General features: G+C 39.2%; 1 protein-coding gene and 1 pseudogene across 2 annotated transcripts in view; one reads left to right on the plus strand and one right to left on the minus strand.

Moving 5' to 3' along the window:
• KIAA1217 overlaps window positions 1–19,172 on the plus strand; it is an 821,092-nt gene that overhangs the window by 106,831 nt on the left and 695,089 nt on the right. The window lies entirely within an intron of this gene.
• Window positions 10,608–11,215, minus strand: LOC107133036 (large ribosomal subunit protein uL23-like; annotated as a pseudogene).

Below are 19,172 nucleotides of genomic sequence, written 5' to 3' on the forward strand. Positions count from 1 at the left end.
GTCAAAGGCTTTGGCACAGTCAATAAAGCAGAAATAGATGTTTTTCTGGAACTCTCTTGCTTTTTCAATGATCCAGCAGATGTTGGCAATTTGATCTCTGGTTCCTTGGCCTTTTCTAAATCCAGGTTGAACGTCTGGAAGTTCACTGTTCACATATTGTTGAAGCATGGCTTGGAGAATTTTGAGTATTACTTTGCTAGCATGTGAGATGAGTGCAATTGTGCAGTACTTTGAGCATTGTTTAGCAGTGCTATACAGTAGGGCCTTATTTTGTATCCATTCTATACATAAAAGATTACATCTGTGAACCCCAACCTCCCACTCCATCACTCCCCGATACCCACCCCCTTGGCAACCACCAGTTTGTTCTCTGTGTCCTTGATTCTGTTTGTGTTTCAAAGATAGGCTCATTTGTGTCATGTATTAGATTCTACATATAAGTGATATCATATGGGTATTTGCCTTTCTCTTTCTGACTTACTTCACTTAGTATGATAATCACTAGTTGCATCACTAGATAATTGCTAGTTGCCATTTTGCTTCAAATGGCATTGCGTCCTTCTTTTTATGGCTGAGTAGTATTCCATTGTGTATGAGCATTCTACCACGTTTTCTTTGTCCATTCATCTGCTGATGGACGTTCTTTCAATGTCTTGGCTATTGTGAATAATGCTGCTATGAACATTGGGGTGCGTATATCCTTTTGAGTTATACTTTTTTTCTGGATATGTGCCCAGGAGTAGGATTGCTGGATCATATGGCAACTCTAGTTTTAGTTTTTGAGGAACTTGTATACATTTTCCATAGTGACTGCACCGACTAACATCCCCACCAGCAGTGTAGGAGAGTTCTCTTTCTCCACGCCCTCTCCAGCATTTGCTAATTGTAGATTTTTAATGATGGCCATTCTGACCAGTGTGACGTAGTACCTCAGGGTAGTCTTGATTTGGATCTCCCTAATAATTAGTGATGTTGGGCATCTTTGGCCATTTATATCTCTTCTGTGGAGAAATACTTTTTTACGTCTTCTGCACATTTTTTGATAGGGTTGCTTATTTTTTGTTCTTGAGTTTTACGAGCTGTTTGTGTATTTTGGATGTTAAGCCCTTGTCAGTCACATCATTTGCAAATATTTTCTCCCATTCTGTATGTTTTGTATGTTTTGTTTATGGTTTCCTTTGCTATGCAAAAGCTGATAGATTTGATTAGGTAACATTTGTTTATTTTTATTTTCATTTCTATTATCTTGGGAGACCGACCTAAGAAAACTGGTATGATTTATGTCATAGAATTTTTGATTATGATCTCTTTTAGAGTTTTATGGTGTCATACCTTATGTTTAAGTCTTTAAGCCATTTTGAGTTTATTTTTATGTATGTTGAGAGTTGTGTTCTAACTTCATTGATTTATATGTGGCTATCTACCTTTCTTCAATTTTAAATCAATGAAAGATTGCATTCTCATTTCACACAAGGTATCTACTAAATTAGTTTTATATGTACAGATCTATTTTTATTATACCCCACTGCTTTAATAAAGAAATGCATCTATAATTGCATCTTGATAAAACTACCATGAGAATGCCACGATTTTGCTTTGTGGCTTTGTGTGCTTTGTCACACAACACACACACACACAATGGCCAAGAAATTGATGCAGTTTCATACTAATATATGTGAGTTTATATTAATACAAAATTAAAATCATTTTATGTGTGTATATTAACTTCATGAAGTATTGATATAAATATGAACAAGAATGTAGCCATAAAGATAAAAATGTTTTACATGCATAAAATCATTGTGTGTAACTCTGTAGACATATAGATTAAATATAAACAAAATTATAGACACACAGGTAAGAACATAGCTGTGGGCATATATATATGCAGTTTTGTTATTGGATCGTGTTTTCAGTATAACACTCCTTTTTTTCTTCACTGCTGGCACTTCACCTTTCTCAGGAGGATAAGTGAAGTGAAACTGTTCAGATGAGGCTTACATCAGCTGCTGGGATAGTTCAGGGAAGATTGTAATTATAGGCTGAAGATATGCTACAGAGTCCTGCAGAGCACTGAGTACTTCTTTCTTTCTGAGCCTGTGGTCAGTGGCTTGCTTTCTGTAGAGGTGATCATGCTACAGACTTGGGTGAGAGGTTCCTTTGAATGTTCTGAATTCCTTCTCTTTGTGTGAGTGCAAGCCAGGGGAGCCACTCACACAAGATGCTTTGTATTAGTTATCATGAGACACAACCAGATTTTTGAAACATATGAATAACTGTTGGACTCCTCCTGGGCAAATTTTTTTTTCCATTTTTTTAAACAGATGATATGCATGGGCGATATGAACATGAGTCTTGTACGTGGTACTTTTATCAGTCCGATTTGCCCTGAGTTACTTTTTCAGTGTGGCATTAGAGATATGTACATGCCCTGGCCCGTGTCCCATGCACTGGTGGTGTGGACTGATGAGAGAGCTGGCAGAATGAAGGTGTAGTCTGAGACATAATCATTTCCTATTAGTCATCTAGTCAACTAACCCCATCCTCATGTGTTGAATGAAAACTAATTTAAACTCAAGACCAGGACTCTGGAAGAGATGCTGTAAGGCAAATTCTTTAAGTTAAGGTTCATGTTGATGTATGGCAAAACCAATACAATATTGTAATTAGCCTCCAATTAAAATAAATAAATTTATATTTTAAAAAAAGATCTGTGGTCATCTGATCAGATGGTATTCTCATCTTGGGAATTCCCATTAGATTCACCCTAAAGATGTCTGACAGTTGACTGAGACATATGTATGTGCGTGTGTGTGTGTGTATGAAGGAAGGGTGAAAAAGTGTAGGATGGGAAAGAGGTGCTGAAAAGATTGTTGTCATTGATGAGCCATGTAATGGTATTTCCACAGGTAAAAAAGTATGAATATCTAAATGCAAATTAAAAGTGCAGCTCAATACCAGAAAAACAAACAACCCAATCAAAAAGTGGGCAAAATACCTAAACATTTTTCTGAAGAAGACATACAGATGACTAATAAACACGTGAAAAGATGCTTGACACTGCTTATTATTAGAGACATGCAAATCAAAACCACAATGAGGTAACATCAGTCAGAATGGCCATCATCAAAAAGTCTGCAAACAATAATTGCTGGATGGGATGTGGAGAAAAGGGAACCCACTTACACTGTTTGTAGGAAAGCAAACTGATTCAACCACTATGGAGAACAATATGGAGATTCCTTCAAAAACCAGGAATAAACTGTCATATGACCAAACAGACCCACCACTGGGCATATACCCTGAGGAAACCAGAATTGAAAAGGACACATGCACCCCAGTGTTCATTGCAGCACTATTTACAATAGCTAGGACATGGCAGCAACCTATACATATCCACCAGCAGATGAATGGATAAAGTTGTGGTACATACACACAATAGAATATTACTCAGCTATAAAAGGAACACATCTGAGTCAGTTCTAGTGAGGTGGATGAACCTAGAGCCTATTATACAGAGTGAAATTAAATCAGAAAGAGAAAGACAATCACCTATATATGGAATCTAGGAAGATGGTGCCGATGATCCTACATGCAGGGCAGCAAAGGAGACATAGACATAAAGAACATTTTGGACCCGGTAGGAGGAGCGGGTGGGATGATTTGAGAGAATAGCATTGAAACACAGATCTTACCATATGTAAAATAGCTAGCCAGTGGGACTTTGATGTATGACACAGGGAACCCAAAGCTGGTGCTCTGTGACAACCTGAAGGGATGGAGTGGGGAGGGAAGGGGGAGAGGGTTGGAGGGAGGGAACACATGTATGCCTGTGGCCTATTCATGCTGATGTATGGCAAAAAACACAACAATATTGTAAAGTAATTATCTTCCAATTAAAATAAATATTTTTAAGAAGTGGATTAAAAAGTCCAAGTTGAAAAATAAATAAGAAGTGAATGATAAAATGTGAATGATTTTTTTACATTAGCTGTACTTTTGAATAATAGCATAAACTGGAAGATCAGATGGTCATTTTTCACTTCTTCAGATCCTACCCTAACTAGTAAAACTCTTATTTACCCTGATGATGACCTTCTAATTTCATATTCATGAGCCTTCCTAAGGATACCATTTTACATTCTCATGAATTATTCTGTGAGAAAAAAATTCTCAAAACCAACATCTGGGTGGGGTTTTCATGGTATTCACATTCATATTCTATTACTTTCCTCTGTCATCTCTTCTAGGAATAATGATTTTTTGCTAACCTAGTTGAATCTTCTTAGGTTTGAACCAACCGTCTACTCTTTTGAATGAGTTTAATTTGCACTGCTACTTTTTCTTTTTGCCTACTCTTTGAAGATTGCAATCAACTCCTTTTTGGCCTTCACTGTACATTTTCAAGTTATTGATTCACTTGCTATGTGGTATATAAATGAAGCTTACAAATGCAATTTCTTTGGTTCTTTGAGTTTTTTCCCCCCCCTTCAGCTCTCTGATGTCCCAGCAATTCTGACTCAACATTCACAATATCTCAGCCCATTAGCAGCTAGAATTTGTTGAAGCACATTGAACTATATTTCCTTGCTCTAATGAAGCACACAAAATATAACTGCTGTCTCCTCAGCAAGCTACCCTTTCTAAAGAGGGCAGAGAAAATGTTCTCTGAGAGCATAGAGCTCTCTTAATGAACTCAGAGGGACTTTCTACACTGGCCAGCTTGCATCAGTGTGAAATTCAACAGATTACGTGTACTGGGTCAGCTGCTTCTGTCTGCATACTGCCCTTTCAGTCTTTTGAATGGACATGGATAATACAGTCAGCTATGTTTTCAAACCCCATTTGGCATTTTCTGAAATGGAAAATGCAGAGATTTTGAAGAATTCATAGCCTGAATGAAGGACACAAAATATCATGATTATGTATATATAATGGAATATTACTCAGCTATTAAAAAGAATGAAATAATGCCATTTATAGCAACATTCATGAACCTAGAGATTGTCATACTGAGTGAAGTCAGACAGAGAAAGACAAATATTGTAATGACACTGCTTATATGCAAAATGGTTTTAAAAAACAATACAAATGAACTTATTTAGAAACCAGAAACAGACTCACAGACTTAGAGAATCAAACATATGCTTACAAGTAGGGAAGGGTGGTGGGTAGGGATATTTCAAGAGTTTGGGATTGATATATACATACTGCTATACTTAAAATGGGTAACCAACAGAACCTGCTATATATCAAAGAGAACTCTGCTCAATATTCTTTAACAACCTAACAGGGAAAAGACTTTGAAGAACTGTCGTCTTAGTTGCTCAGTCATGTCTGACTCTTTGCTACCCCATGGACTATGGCCTGCCAGGCTCCTCTGTCCATGGGATTTTCCAGGCAAGAATACTGGAGTGGGTTGCCATTTTCTTCTCCAGGGGCTCTTCCTGATCCAAGGATCGAACCCAGGTGTCCTGCATTGCAGGCAGACTCTTTACCATCTGAGCCACCAGGGCCTTTTGAAGAAGAATAGATACATGTATATGTATGCTGCTGCTGCTACTGCTAAGTCGTTTCAGTTGTGTCCAACTCTGCGCGACCCCATAGACGGCAGCCCACCAGGCTCCCCTGTCCCTGGATTCTCCAGGCAAGAACACTGGAGTGGGTTGCCATTTCCTTCTCCAACGCATGAAGGTGAAAAGTGAAAGTGAAGTCACTCAGTCGTGTCTGACTCTTCGCAACCCCATGGACTGCAGCCTACCAGGCTCCTCCATCCATGGGATTTTCCAGGCAAGAATACTGGAGTGGGGTGCCATTGCCTTCTCCAATGTATAACTGAACATTATATGAATTACTTTGTTGTACACCTGAAACTAACATAACACTGTTAATCAACTACACTCCAATGTAAAATAACAAGCTTTTTAAAAAAGAAAGAGAAATTAGATGTAAAAACCATCTCTAAGTGAAGTTTTTTAAAGATGTGCTGTTACATGGAATGTCGGGAAATGGAGCCTGGGTAGCTATTGCTGGAGCATGGGGTAGGAGAATGGATTAGGGATATGATTGCAGGTGAAATTGGGGAGCTAGGATCTTATCTGGATGTGTAGTTTTATAAATAGCCAGATAAAGAGATTGACATGATCCTTAGGTGCCCATTCAATATGCAATCATATTTGTATTTGGAGGTATCAGATGAATATGTGTAAGTTGATGTGAAAGAGGTTCATTGCCTTTCAGTTCAACACCCAGGAATGCCAGAAAACTAGGAAAATGTAGATACCTGGGCCAGGTTCAAAATCCAGAAATGGAACCCCTCAGCTATCAGAAATGAAGAAGAACTCAAAGCCATATCAGTGAGCAGGAACTGAAACTTAAATGGACCATGAGAGAAGGCAATAAAGATGCAGGGTTTAACTACTGGCAACTGAAGTTTTAAGTTCCGTGGAGATTTCAGGCTTCCCTAGTGGCTCAGACGGTAAAGAATCCACTTGCAATGCAGGAGTCACAGAAAACACAGGTTTGATCTCTGGGTCAGGAAGACCCCCTGGAGAAGGAAATGGTAACCCAGTCCAGTATTCTCACCTAGAGAATTCCATGGACAGAGGAGCCTGGCGAGCTACAATCTATGGTATCACAGAGAGACATGACTGAGTGGATAACACACATGATGACTGTTACTAATGGCATATATTAGTGTTAGTTCATGTGAACTCCTTGGAAACAGGGGTTCTCTTTGTTTGTGTGTCTTCCACTGTGCTTAACACAAGCCATAGTAGGAGCTTGGTGTAAGGTTGGTGAATGAAATAATAAGAATAATTATTCTTTTTTCTGGTTTAAAAAAAATCAGCTTTATTGGGATATAGTTCACTTACCATGCTATTCACGCATTTAAAGTGCACAATTCAGTGGCTTTTAGTATATTCACAGAATTTTGCAGCCATCACCATAGTCAATCTTAGAACTTTTTCGTTATCTCCAGAAGAAACCCCCTGCCTAGCAGCTGTCCCCCTCAATACCCTTCTCCCCGTCCACCTCCCACCTTAACCTTAGTTTACCATTAATCAATTTCCTATCTCTCTAGATTTGCCTGTTCTGGATATCTCATACAGCTGGAATCATGCAGTATGTGGGTCTTTATGACTGACCGCTTTTACTTTCAGAGTTCACCCATGTTGCAACACAGATCAGTACTTTGTTTATTTTTATTGCTGAGTAATAGTCCATTGTATATAGTCTGTTTTATTTATCCATTTATTGTTTGATGGATAATTGGGTTGTTTTCACTTTGGCTGTTATGAATAATGTTTTATGAACATTCATACACAAATTTTTGCATGGACACATATTTTCATTTCTCTTTAGTATGTGCCTAGGAGTGGACTAGCTGGGCCGTAGAGAGAAGGGAATGGAAACCCACTCCAGTATTCTTGCCTGGAGAATCCCATGGACAGAGGAGCTTGGCGGGCTACAGTCCATGGGGTCGCAAAAGTTGGACACGACTGAGCAACTAAACAACAAAATGGTAACTTACTAGATCTTCTCTGGTGACTCAGTGGTAAAGAATCCTCCTGCAATGCAGGAGACTTGGATTCGATCCCTGAGTTGGGAAGATCTTCTGGAGAAGGAAATGCCAACCCACTCCAGTATTCTTGCCTAGAAAACCCCATGGACAGAGGAACCTGGTGGGCTTCGGTCCACGGAGTCACAAGAGAGTCAGACACAACTGAGTGACTAAACAACAACAAAAATGGTAACCTACTACTTAATCATTTGAAGAACTACTAGAACTACTAGCTACTTTCCAAAGTAGCTGCACCACTTTGCATTCCCCTCAGCAGTGTGTGAGGATTCCAGTTTCGCTGCATACTCCTCAATACTTGCTATTATCTGAGATTTTGGCTATAGCAATTCTAGTAAGTGTGAAGTGGTATCTCACTGTGGTTTAGGTTTGCATTTCTTTGATGGCTAATTATGTGAGCGTCTTTTCATGTGCCTAGTGGGCATTTGTTTGCCTTCTCTGGACAGCAATATCAGTTCTTTGGACCGTTTTTCAAAATGGGTTATTTATCTTTTATTTATGAGTTGTAGTAGCTCTTTGTACATTCTAGATGGATTTCCCTAGAAGACATGTGGTTCGCAAAAATGTCTTCCTATTCTGTGAGCTGTCCTTTCATTTTCCTGATGGTGTCCCCTTGAAGCACAACGTTTGGATGATGTTCAGTTCATTTTTTTGTTTGTTGCTGGTGATTTGATATAATATCTAAGAAACCATTGCTTAATCCTAAGTGACTCTCCCTTAGTTTTTGAAAAATAACTTTTATTACTGTTTGATTGCCTTGAGAATTTTTTTGTTTGGTTTCATTATAGCTCTTTTTAATGCTTATATATCTGGTCTAGTTTTTCCTTCTCTTTCTCTCTGTAATTATCTATCTTTAAAAAAGATCTTCATGTATGTAATAGTTTGATCCTGTTTTTCTCACTTAAAATTTTATGGTGCATATTTTCCAGTATCATTCAAAATATTTGGAAAAGATCACATAAAAGGAGTGTAAATCCCAGTGTGTAATTTATGTATTCTAATTTATTTACTTATTTCCATATTATTATGTACTTATAACTTGCTTTCAATATTGTAGTATTACTATGAAGGGCTAGTAAACATGAGTATAAATATAATATTGTGGTATTACTATTAAGGGTTGGTCAACATGCATATAAATATACTGTGGTCCAAGTACCAAGTCCATTCCCTAGGATAGATTCTAGCCAAGAGGTGGAGTTAGTCAAAAGGCATGAACATCTTTCTAGAATGAATGCAAATTGCTTTTCAGAAAGTTGTACCAATTCACACTTTCCTAGTTAGTGACTGTTTCATTGTATCCTTATCAATATGAGTATTATTTTTTTTTTTTACAAAAATCAAGTAGTAACTGTAGGACCCTCCTCTTTGATGCCCCAACCACTCATTTACTTAAAGCTTGAGAATGTAGCTGCTAATTTCAGTATGAAGCAGTCCCCAAGGAAAAGTCATAAATTCTACCAAAATTTTCACAGTATTTCAGTGACTTCACACTTCATTTAAAAAGGCACTAAACAATTACCAGGTAATTAACAAACGTGTATTTAAGGAACTGAAAAAAGTTCTCTCATAGAGATCACTTCTGAGCTTGTGTTGTTTTATTTTGGGGGGAGTGGGTGGGAGAGGAATCCTTGACACAAATGAACAATTTAGAGGCAAGTATCAATTTATGGGAATAATTAGCAGATGACCCTGCTCACTAGATTTGGGGAATCCTCTTGACATCTAGAACTCCGGCTTACTCTTAAAATGAGAGGCACTTAACAGCATTGAGTCCAGGCAAGCAGATCAGTGTTAGAACCCAGGTGCTACCATTGCCTGGCGGTGCAGCTTAAGGTTGGCTTAAACTGCACATGAAGCACTTAACATAACTAAGCACACACTAGATATTCAGTAAATGTCGGCTATTTTCCCTTATTATTCATCTTTATATTCCCCAAAAGACAGCAAACACTGAGGAGAGCTGGTAACAAGTACTCAATACAATTATTAAGTGAGTATATAAATAAATTATGGAAAAACTAAAAGGAATGTATACGGAAGAAACCTCCCAGATTTTTGTGTTATCAGCCACTCATAATCCTCCAAAATTAAGCCATCTCACGTTTGAAATTTCTCTAAGCGATTATCCGCTTATGCTTCCTTGTTGAGATCTTACTCTGAAATAAAACATTATTTGTAGCCTGTCATGTTTCTCTTCTTGCAGGGATGTACATTGTGTTTTAGTTTGCCATTTTAAATCATTTAGCAGATTAAAAAAAAATAGGAAGAAAAAAGTAATCACTTAGGGTCTAATTTAATCAAGAGGCACAGCATGAAGTGTGAAAAACTCAGTGTTGTTCTGATCCTTGGCTTCACTGAAGGCCACAAAAAGGTATAAATTAAGTGACCTTTCCAGGTCAGGATTTTATGACTTTGACAAATTCCCCAAGCTTAGCAGTTATCAGAGAAAAACATGTGAGCAAGAATATGAAGATCTTTTCTCCCCAACTACATCTTTCCATGAGTAGATAGGATAATGGGTTTGAAAGTGCCTCAAGAAAAGTTAAGTTCTATAAGTCTACAGCATTATTATTATAATGTAAGGGATATAAGCACAGCAAAAATATGGAAAGGTTCCAATTGAGCCAAAGTTTCTTTTTTATCACTTCATAAGCTCTTACAGCCAGAGGGATTATTAGCGATTTTATGGTCTAAACATCTCACGTTTATATATGAAAGAAAAGTAAAGTGACTTTATCAAGATTATATTGTTTAAAACCAAACTCCCTTTGCTCTCTATAAAAATAATAAATAGTAAAATTTAAATTTAAACTGTTCATAAAAGACTGTATTCTTTAATCTTCATGGTGCAAGAAAAATATAAACTTATGTAGTTCATTTATAAGGAGTTTGAATGCTTTATTTTTGTACTGAAAACTTTTGTTTTAGAATTAGCCAGCTGGACTCAGTTTATTTATTTATTTAGAGTTTTTGATCATTCATTTGGCTGTGCTGTGTCTTAGGTGCAGCATGTAAGACCTTTGTTGCACCCTGCAATCTCTTAGTTGTGGCGTGTGGGATCTAGTTCCCTGACCAGGGATCCAACCCAGGCCCCTGCATTGGAAGTGCAGAGTCTTAGCCACTGGACCAGCAGGGAAGTCCCTGGACTCAGTTTAGATAATCCCAGTTTTGTTGTCAACATCCTAAGCGTCATAGTCAGGAGTCAGTTGAACATATGCCTTCTTCTCTCCATCAGGCCTGATTAGGGTATTGAGTTTAGCCATGTCACAGTCACAGAGCTTCTTCACAGCCTATCTAACTTGGTTCTTGTTGGCTTTGACATCCACAGTGAATACCGGTGTGTGGTTGTCTTCTGTTTTCTTCACGGCTGACTTGGTGCTGAGGGGGAATTTGATGATGGCAATAGTGGTCAAGTTTGTTTCTCCTAGGGGCGTTCTTCCAAGGATATTTGGACCCTCTTGAATATTAGCCACAGTGTGGGCTGCTAGAAGGTGGGTGATGTCCGGGTCTTCTGTTTTTGTGGCTGTGGACCCCTTTCAACACTGCCTTCTTGGCCCTCAAAGCCTTTGCTTTGGCTTTAGCTTTGGGAGGGACAGGGGATTCCTTCTTCGCCTTCGGCACCGTCTTCATGAAAAGCTGAATGTATTTTAAATGTTATTGTCCTAAGGTGAATTAGAAAATCTAAAATGAGAAATTTCAATTATGGAGGCTTCATTGGAATTGATTAGTGTTTTGAAAATGCTTTTGCTGCATAAGCAGTGCAGAGTTTAAATTCCCAGTCTCCACCCTTAGTGTAAGTTAACCGAACAGCCTTGTCCTTTGGAGAACTGTTAGCCAGGAGGGTCCAATCTTCTCTGGAGGATAATATATGCTGAAATGAGTAAAGGTTAATTAAGGCTTTTAGGAACTTCGCTTTTTTCCTGTGGAACGCCATATTTAAAGTTAAGCCCTTCCCTCAAGCAAAGTTTAAGAAGGTTGTTTCATTTGGTAGCCAGCATTCATCTTAACTTGGAGCTGTAAGTCTTGTATGCAAAGTATTGAGTGACATTTTGAATAAACAAAACCAAACACAAGGTTGCAAAAAATGTTTTTGCAAATATTACTTTGATTCTTAGGAAGTACACTTCCCTACACTCACTTTTGGATGATATTGTATTTAAAATACAATTCTCCTTTAGCCAATCCTATTTAGAAGGACTGAAGAGTGGAAGGGTGGAAACTCTAAACCACTTGAAAGTGAAAATACTAGACCTTACATTGTAATTTGAAGGGCAAATGGATGAGTGGTTGGAAGTTAAAGCTTTTGTATCGTTTATCACCAACGAGAGAGTTGTTGTCAGAAAGTGAGCATCAGAAATCATCCATAGGGAACTTATTCTTTATGCAACAGAGTAGGGCACACAGAAATCCTGGAAAAGAAGCAAAGGCAAAGGAGGGAAATGGGAAAAAAGATGATGCTGCTCTTCTTGGGCTGCAGCATATACTGCGGTCCCTGCTGCTTTGAACTTGAAATTACAGTGAGTGCTGTGGAATATATACTGCACAAGTCCTTGTCAGATACTCCTGCAGAGTTGGAAAGCGAGATGATTCTGTTCCCCTTGCAGAAAAGACAAAGTCCTAGTTCTTCCAAAAAGCAGTGACTGTGACATAATGCTCGCTTTAAATGATTTGAAATCATTTTCATTGGTACTTACCTGGCAGGCTCTATTGCGTTCCATTTCACCAACCTTCTCACAGTGGTACAGTGTATTACCGCTCGTCAGCAGCTGTGGAAGTTTGATAAGACAGGATGATGTATACAAACAATTTCTTCTTCAGAAGAATTCATCCCGAAGAATTGTCAAATTATTTTTAAATGGCTGTAGTTCTTAATGAAACATTGCAAGAGAAATTTAAAGCTTCACTTCTGTGATGTGGCCTTGCTATTCAGTAGTCATGTTGTAGCATTGTGAGATGGGTCTGAGCTGCGACATGCTTTAGGGACTGTCTTTTCTAAAGCACTGATTTTTCTAATGAGATAAGGGAGATCCAGAGAGGTTAGGTAACTTGAAGGCTCTAAAGAAAATTTGAGGGTCGAAGGAACCTTTAGAAATCCAGAAGATCACAGTCAGTCGTATTATGAAGGAGGCTAAAGAGGTCTAGAATTTCTTCAGTGTTGACAACAGGTCACTGGAGCTGATAGCAATGGAGAGAAGGAAATAGACTGTTAAGAGGAGTGTTTCCTTGACTTTGGTTACAGTGTTGGAATAGTACTAGTCTTGTGTTGAGACAGTATTGCAGAACAGTTTTCAGTGGTTTTCTATGTGAAGTATAGGGGCCAGGCTCTGATTCTTTTATTTATTAATTTTTTACTATTATTTATCAGGGTTTACAGGGTTGGGGTTTTTATTGTTGCTTTATAAAGTTGTATTAGTTTCTGCTGTACAACAAAGTGAATCAGCTGTATATATACATATATCCCCTCTCTCTTGGACCTCTCTCCCACCCCCAGCACCACCCGACCCCTCTAGGTCATCACAGAGCCCTGAGCTGAGCTCCCTGCACTACACAGCAGCTTCCCACCAGCTATCTGTTTCACACATGGCAGTGCACATACTTTAAGTCCAGTCTCCCAGTGCATCTCACCCCCGACCCGTGTCCACTTGTCCATTCCCTGTGTCACTATTCCTGCCCTGAAAATAGGTTCATCGGTACCATTTTTCCAGATTCTGTATATATGCATTAACATACGATATTTGTTTTTCTCTTAACTTACTTCGCTTTGTATGACAGTCTCTTGGTCGATCCATGTCTCTACAAATGATCCAATATCATTCCTGTTTATGGCTAATATTCCACTGTATATACATACCACATCTTCTTTATCCATTCTTCTGTTCACAGGCTCTCATTCTGAACAGCTATCTGGGAGGGGTGTAAAGGAACTGGTGAAGTCTGATGTGAAAAATCTTTTTCATTGATTTAAAACCTAAACTTTGAGTAACTCGAATTTTCCAGACTCCCTCATAGTAGGCTCTTCCACATGAAGAATAGGAAGGGAGAATCTGCAATCTTAATCTCTGTATTTGGGTTCAGAGACCAAGACACAGGGCAGCCTGTGACAGAGGCAAAACTGTACCTTTATCTACTCTAAAACATCTCTTGATTTTTAGTGCTTGTTTGATCATGACATTATGATACTAGTGACCAGGATCAGCCAGGGAGAGCGAAGAGCCCTGGTTGCCTTGATGATGATTTCTCCTTTGGCAGGGCCTAAGAAACTAGGAAAGTGGCAGTTGAGGTGGATGGAAAGAGCTGAACAGACGCCTGAAGAAATCACCCGTTCTTATGAGCTCTCTTGACAAATGTAATGACCTGGTGACTAATTTCTTGCCCTATGAGGGATTATCTATTAGCCCTGGGATTATTCCACTACTCTTAGTATCAATAAGGCAAAGATGTGAGCTTATAATAATTGCATTCTACTAAAATATTCCTTCTATACTGAATGGGTTTAAAATTATTGTCATTATTCATATTACTTTATCTATGTAAATAATAGCATTCTACTTAATACTTCTGCTTTAATATTGTTTGTATAATATTAAAGTATCATTTGAATTCATTAAGAAAGGGATTATTGAGCAGAAATTCTGTGGAAAAGGATACCAGTAGCTCCTCATATTTTCCCCTTCTTCTTGCCTTGTAGCAGAACACTGATAGTAAAGCCAACATGGTCTAAGGTCCCTTGCAGCCAAGTCTGGCCACATGACTAGGATCTATTTAAGATGATACAAACAGAATTGTTGTTTGGGGCCTTCAAGAGGTTATCCGAAAGAGAGGAGTGTGCCCTTTCTCTGCTCCTTCTCCTTTTTCTTGGCTGAATTTAGAGGAAATGGATGGAGCTCAAGGAGAACCTTGAACTTAAAAGTAATATGGGAAAGATATGGAGCAGAAGAGCTATGAACCCACAGCAGCTTTGAATCCCCCGCTGATGGACTTCTTTGCTAAGTCGTTTCAATCGTGTCTGACTCTTTGTGACCCCGTGGACTGTAGCCTGCTAAGCTCCTCTGTCCATGGGATTTTCCAGGCAAAAATACTGGAGTGGGTTGCCATTTCCTCCTCCAAGGGATCTTCCTGACCCAGGGATTGAACCCACATCTCTTACATCTCCTGTACTGGTGACAGAAATATTCATTTCATTCTCATTTAAGCCACCACTACTTGGGGGATCTCTGGATATATTCAGCTACATGTAATCCTAAGCAATACAGGTCTTAATTTAAAATATCATGAAAAACATTTAGTCCATATAGAAAAATCATTGAGCAAAACATCTTGCCAGTAGACACACAAAAGTATATTATCATTGTAAATGGCAGTTTGCCCTAGGAGTTGAAAAGTTTTCATGTCATAACATTGAGGTTTTGAAGCAGTTCAGTTCAGTCGCTCAGCTGTGTCCAACTCTTTGCGACCCCATGGAATGAAGCACGCCAGGCTTCCCTGTCCATCACCAACTCTTAGAGTTTACTCAAACTCATGTCCATCAAGTTGGTGATGCCATCCAACCATCTCATCCTCTGTTGTTCCTTTCTCCCATCTTCAATCTTTCCCAATATCAGGGTCTTTTCAAATGAGTCAGCTCTTCGCATCAGGCAGCCAAAGTATTGGAGTTGCAGCTTCAGCATCAGTCCTTCCAATGAATATTCAGGACTTATTTCCTTTAGGATTGACTGATTTGATTACCTTGCAGCCCAAGGGACTCTCAAGAGTCTTCTCCAACACCACAGTTCAAAAGCATCAATTCTTCGGTGCTCAGCTTTTTTTTTATAGTCCAACTCTCACCTCTATACATGACTACTGGAAAAACCATAGCTTTGACTAGACGGACCTTTGTTGGCAAAGTAATGTCTCTGCTTTTTAATATACTGTCTAGGTTGGTCATAGCTTTTCTTCCAAGGTCATAGCTTTTCTTGCAAGTGTCTTTTAATTTCATGGCTGCAGTCACCATCTGCTGTGATTTTGGAGCCCCCCAAAATAAAATCTGTCACTGTTTCTATTGTTTCCCCATCTATTTGCCATGAAGTGATGGGACCAGATGTCATGATCTTAGTTTTCTGAATGTTGAGTCTTAAGCCAAGTTTTTATCTTTCCTCTTTCACTTTTATCAAGAGACTCTTAGTTCTTCTTCCCTATCTGCCATAAGGGTGGTGTCATCTGCATATCCAAGGTTATTGATATTTCTCCTGGCAATCTTGATTCCAGCTTGTGCTTCATCCAGCCTGGCATTTCACCTGATGTACTCTGCATATAAGTTAAATAAGCAGGGTGACAGTATACAGCCTTGACGTACTATTTTCCCAATTTGGAACCAGTCTGTTCTTCCATATCCAGTTCTAACTGTTGCTTCTTGACCTGCATACAGATTTCTCAAAAGGCAGGTCAGGTGGTCTGGTATTCCCATCTCTTGAAGAATTTTCCACAGTTTGTTCTAATCCACACAGTATTGTCAATAAAGCAGAAATAGATGTTTTCCTGGAACTCTCTTGCTTTTTCAATGATCCAGCAGATGTTGGCAATTTGATCTCTGGTTTTTCTGCCTTTTCTAAATCCAGCTTAAACATCTGGAAGTTCATGGTTCATGTACTGTTGAAGCCTGGGTTGGAAAATCTTGAGCATTACTTTGTTAGCCTGTTAGATGAGTGCAATTGTGCAGTAATCTAAACATTCTTTGGCATTGCCTTTCTTTGGGATTTGAAACAGATTTTCCCTTAAATGTTTAAATGCCGGCCTTGAGAGGGTTGCTGATCCAGTAATTCAGGAAACTCAGTACTGTACCACGTGTGTCGCTTACTGGTGCTGTGCTCTTGAATAAGCCCTTGTGACCTTGGATTGTCCCTCTGTAAAAATACCAATTCTGGACTAAGTCATCTCCATAGTTCCTCTAAGCTCTGTGGGCCTTAAATTTATAAAATTTCCTGTATTCTTGTAAAACCACCAGAACTCTTTCTGGCCCTAGCTACATATGTAAATATAGGTTAACAAATACTTACAGAGTGCCTGGTATATATAGATGATTCCCCAATTTTGCACTATAGGGGATATGTGGGGGGCGGGGGGGAGAAGAGGCACACACAGCTCATTTGCAAAGAATTTACATTCTAATGGTGTAGCACATGAGGCAAATAGCAAGTCATAAGATTTTGAATGACCCATGTCTCCTGACTCCTAGTTCAATGATGGCTCCTCTCTCCTCTTACAGAGCTCCACCTGTTAAAGTGACAGAGGTCTCCTGGCCATGTGGTCTATAGAGCTCTTACTAAATTCCAAAAATTTTATTTTATACCATGAACTACAATTCTACTCTCTTATGACTCATTTAAGTCTAATCTGCTTGCTATGATAACGATCATTCAACTTCTCTCTAACATTAGCTATGCTTTATCTCACTTGTAAAGCTACATGTCAGCGAGGGCAGAATATTCTCTTGATAATTGAATGCCCACATGTTGAAAGAATTGGTGAAACAGTTAAATCAGAAAAGACTTTCTGGAAGAAGTGAGCTTTGATCTCAGGCTCTAAGGAGGTGACAAATGGAGGTTGTCAAAGATGTCAGGAAATTGTCTTCTTTTATATATAATTTTTAAATGTATTTATTTACTTATTTGGCTGCACCGAGTCTTAGTTGTGGCACACAGGATCTTAGTTGTGTCTTGTGGGATGTAGTTCCCTGACCAGGGATCCAACCTGGGCCCCCTGCATTGGGAGCTTGGAGTCTTAGCCACTGGACCACCAGAGAAATCCCAGGAAGTCATCTGAAAGGGGAGTAAGTGGTATTTGCAAAAGGACTGGATTGGGAATGTTGAAGGGCATGCATGCATGTGGCCAACGGTGGCCAAGTTGGCTGTGGGGAATAGGACCTGAGACCTTTCCTGCCATTCTTTTTTGGCCTTGACTCTCTTATTAGCTTGAAATATACCTTTTAAGCCCAATGCTTGTCTTGAGTATGGCAGGAGCTCAGGTGAAAGAGAGATGGGTAAGAAGCTGACTCTGGTGGAAGTCATTTTAAAGATACAAAGCAAGGAATGACAAAGTCATCAGTACAAGAATGTGTCCCCTTTGTGCAAAGATATTCTGCTTGCATATTTAGGTTTCATGCTTCACTGTGTGTTTATATGGTGGAGATGAGATAAAGTTGCAGAAGGAACTTCGAATTGCCTGACTTTTGAAAGTTAAGTCAGCTGTGACTTTCCACTAATAAAGTATCTTCGTGGGCTTAATTTTCTTGCAGGTGCGTGCGTGTGTCTCTGTATGATGTATGTAGCTTGTATGTGTAGTGTGTGTGAGAGAGAGGGAGAGTTAATGCCAAGAGAATCAGTAGGCAACTGATTTATTGCAAGCAGTATATTTACCTGAGTATATCATCACTGAAATTAACATAGATTTTAGAAGTGGAAAAATGCCCTGGTGTTCAGTGTCAGCTCCTGTCCCCTCCTTTTGCAGCACAAATCTGCCCTACAGAGTCGTGACAGTTCCTGAGCTCTGATTTGGACTTTGTCAAGGAAATAAAGCACAAAGTCACATGTTCAGATATCACTAAATGGCTGCCTGCAGCAAGCTAGGTTGGCCAACCCCAAAACAATGCATCTACATTACATACCAATGGGACACTGGACTGTGTTTTCAGTCACAGGCATGGAAGCACTTCCTCCTCCTGCATCCTCTTCTAAGTTTCTCTGCCATCTTGCTTGTGCCTGGCAAATCCCTGTCCTCATAAGCAAATATAAATGATCAAGAAATCCTTTTGAAGAAGAGAGCAGGGCCTTTTCCAGTTTCCTTCCTTTTATAGCTGCTTAAGCTATAGCTATTTATAGATTCTGACAGAGTGTGGTCCACTGGAGAAGGGAATGGCAAACCACTTAAGTATTCTTGCCTTGAGAACCCCATGAACAGTATGAAAAGGCAAAATGATAGGATACTGAAAGAGGAACTCCCTGGGTCGGTAGGTGCTCAATATGCTACTGGAGTTCAGTGGAAAAATAACTCCAGAAAGAATGAAGGGATGGAGCCAAAGCAAAAACAATACCCAGCTGTGGATGTGACTGGTGATAGAAGCAAGGTCCGATGCTGTAAAGAGCAATATTGCATAGGAACTTGGAATGTCAGGTCCATGAATCAAGGCAAACTGGAAGTGGTCAAACAGGAGATGGCAAGAGTGAACGTCGACATTCTAGGAATCAGTGAACTAAAATGGACTGGAATGGGTGAATTTAACTCAGATGACCATTATATCTACTACTGTGGGCAGGACTCCCTTAGAAGAAATGGAGTAGCCATCATGGTCAACACAAGAGTCCAAAATGCAGTACTTGGGTGCAATCTCAAAAATGACAGAATGATCTCTGTTCGTTTCCAAGGCAAACCATTCAATATCACAGTAATCCAAGCCTATGCTCCAACCAGTAATGCTGAAGAGGCTGAAGTTGAACGGGTATATGAAGACCTACAAGACCTTTTAGAACTAACACCCAAAAAAGATGTCCTTTTCATTATAGGGGACTGGAATGCAAAAGTAAGAAGTCAAAAAACACCTGGAGTAACAGGCAAA

This window comes from Bos taurus, chromosome 13 (genome assembly GCF_002263795.3).
Source record: "Bos taurus isolate L1 Dominette 01449 registration number 42190680 breed Hereford chromosome 13, ARS-UCD2.0, whole genome shotgun sequence".
NCBI classification, from domain to species: Eukaryota; Metazoa; Chordata; class Mammalia; order Artiodactyla; family Bovidae; genus Bos; species Bos taurus.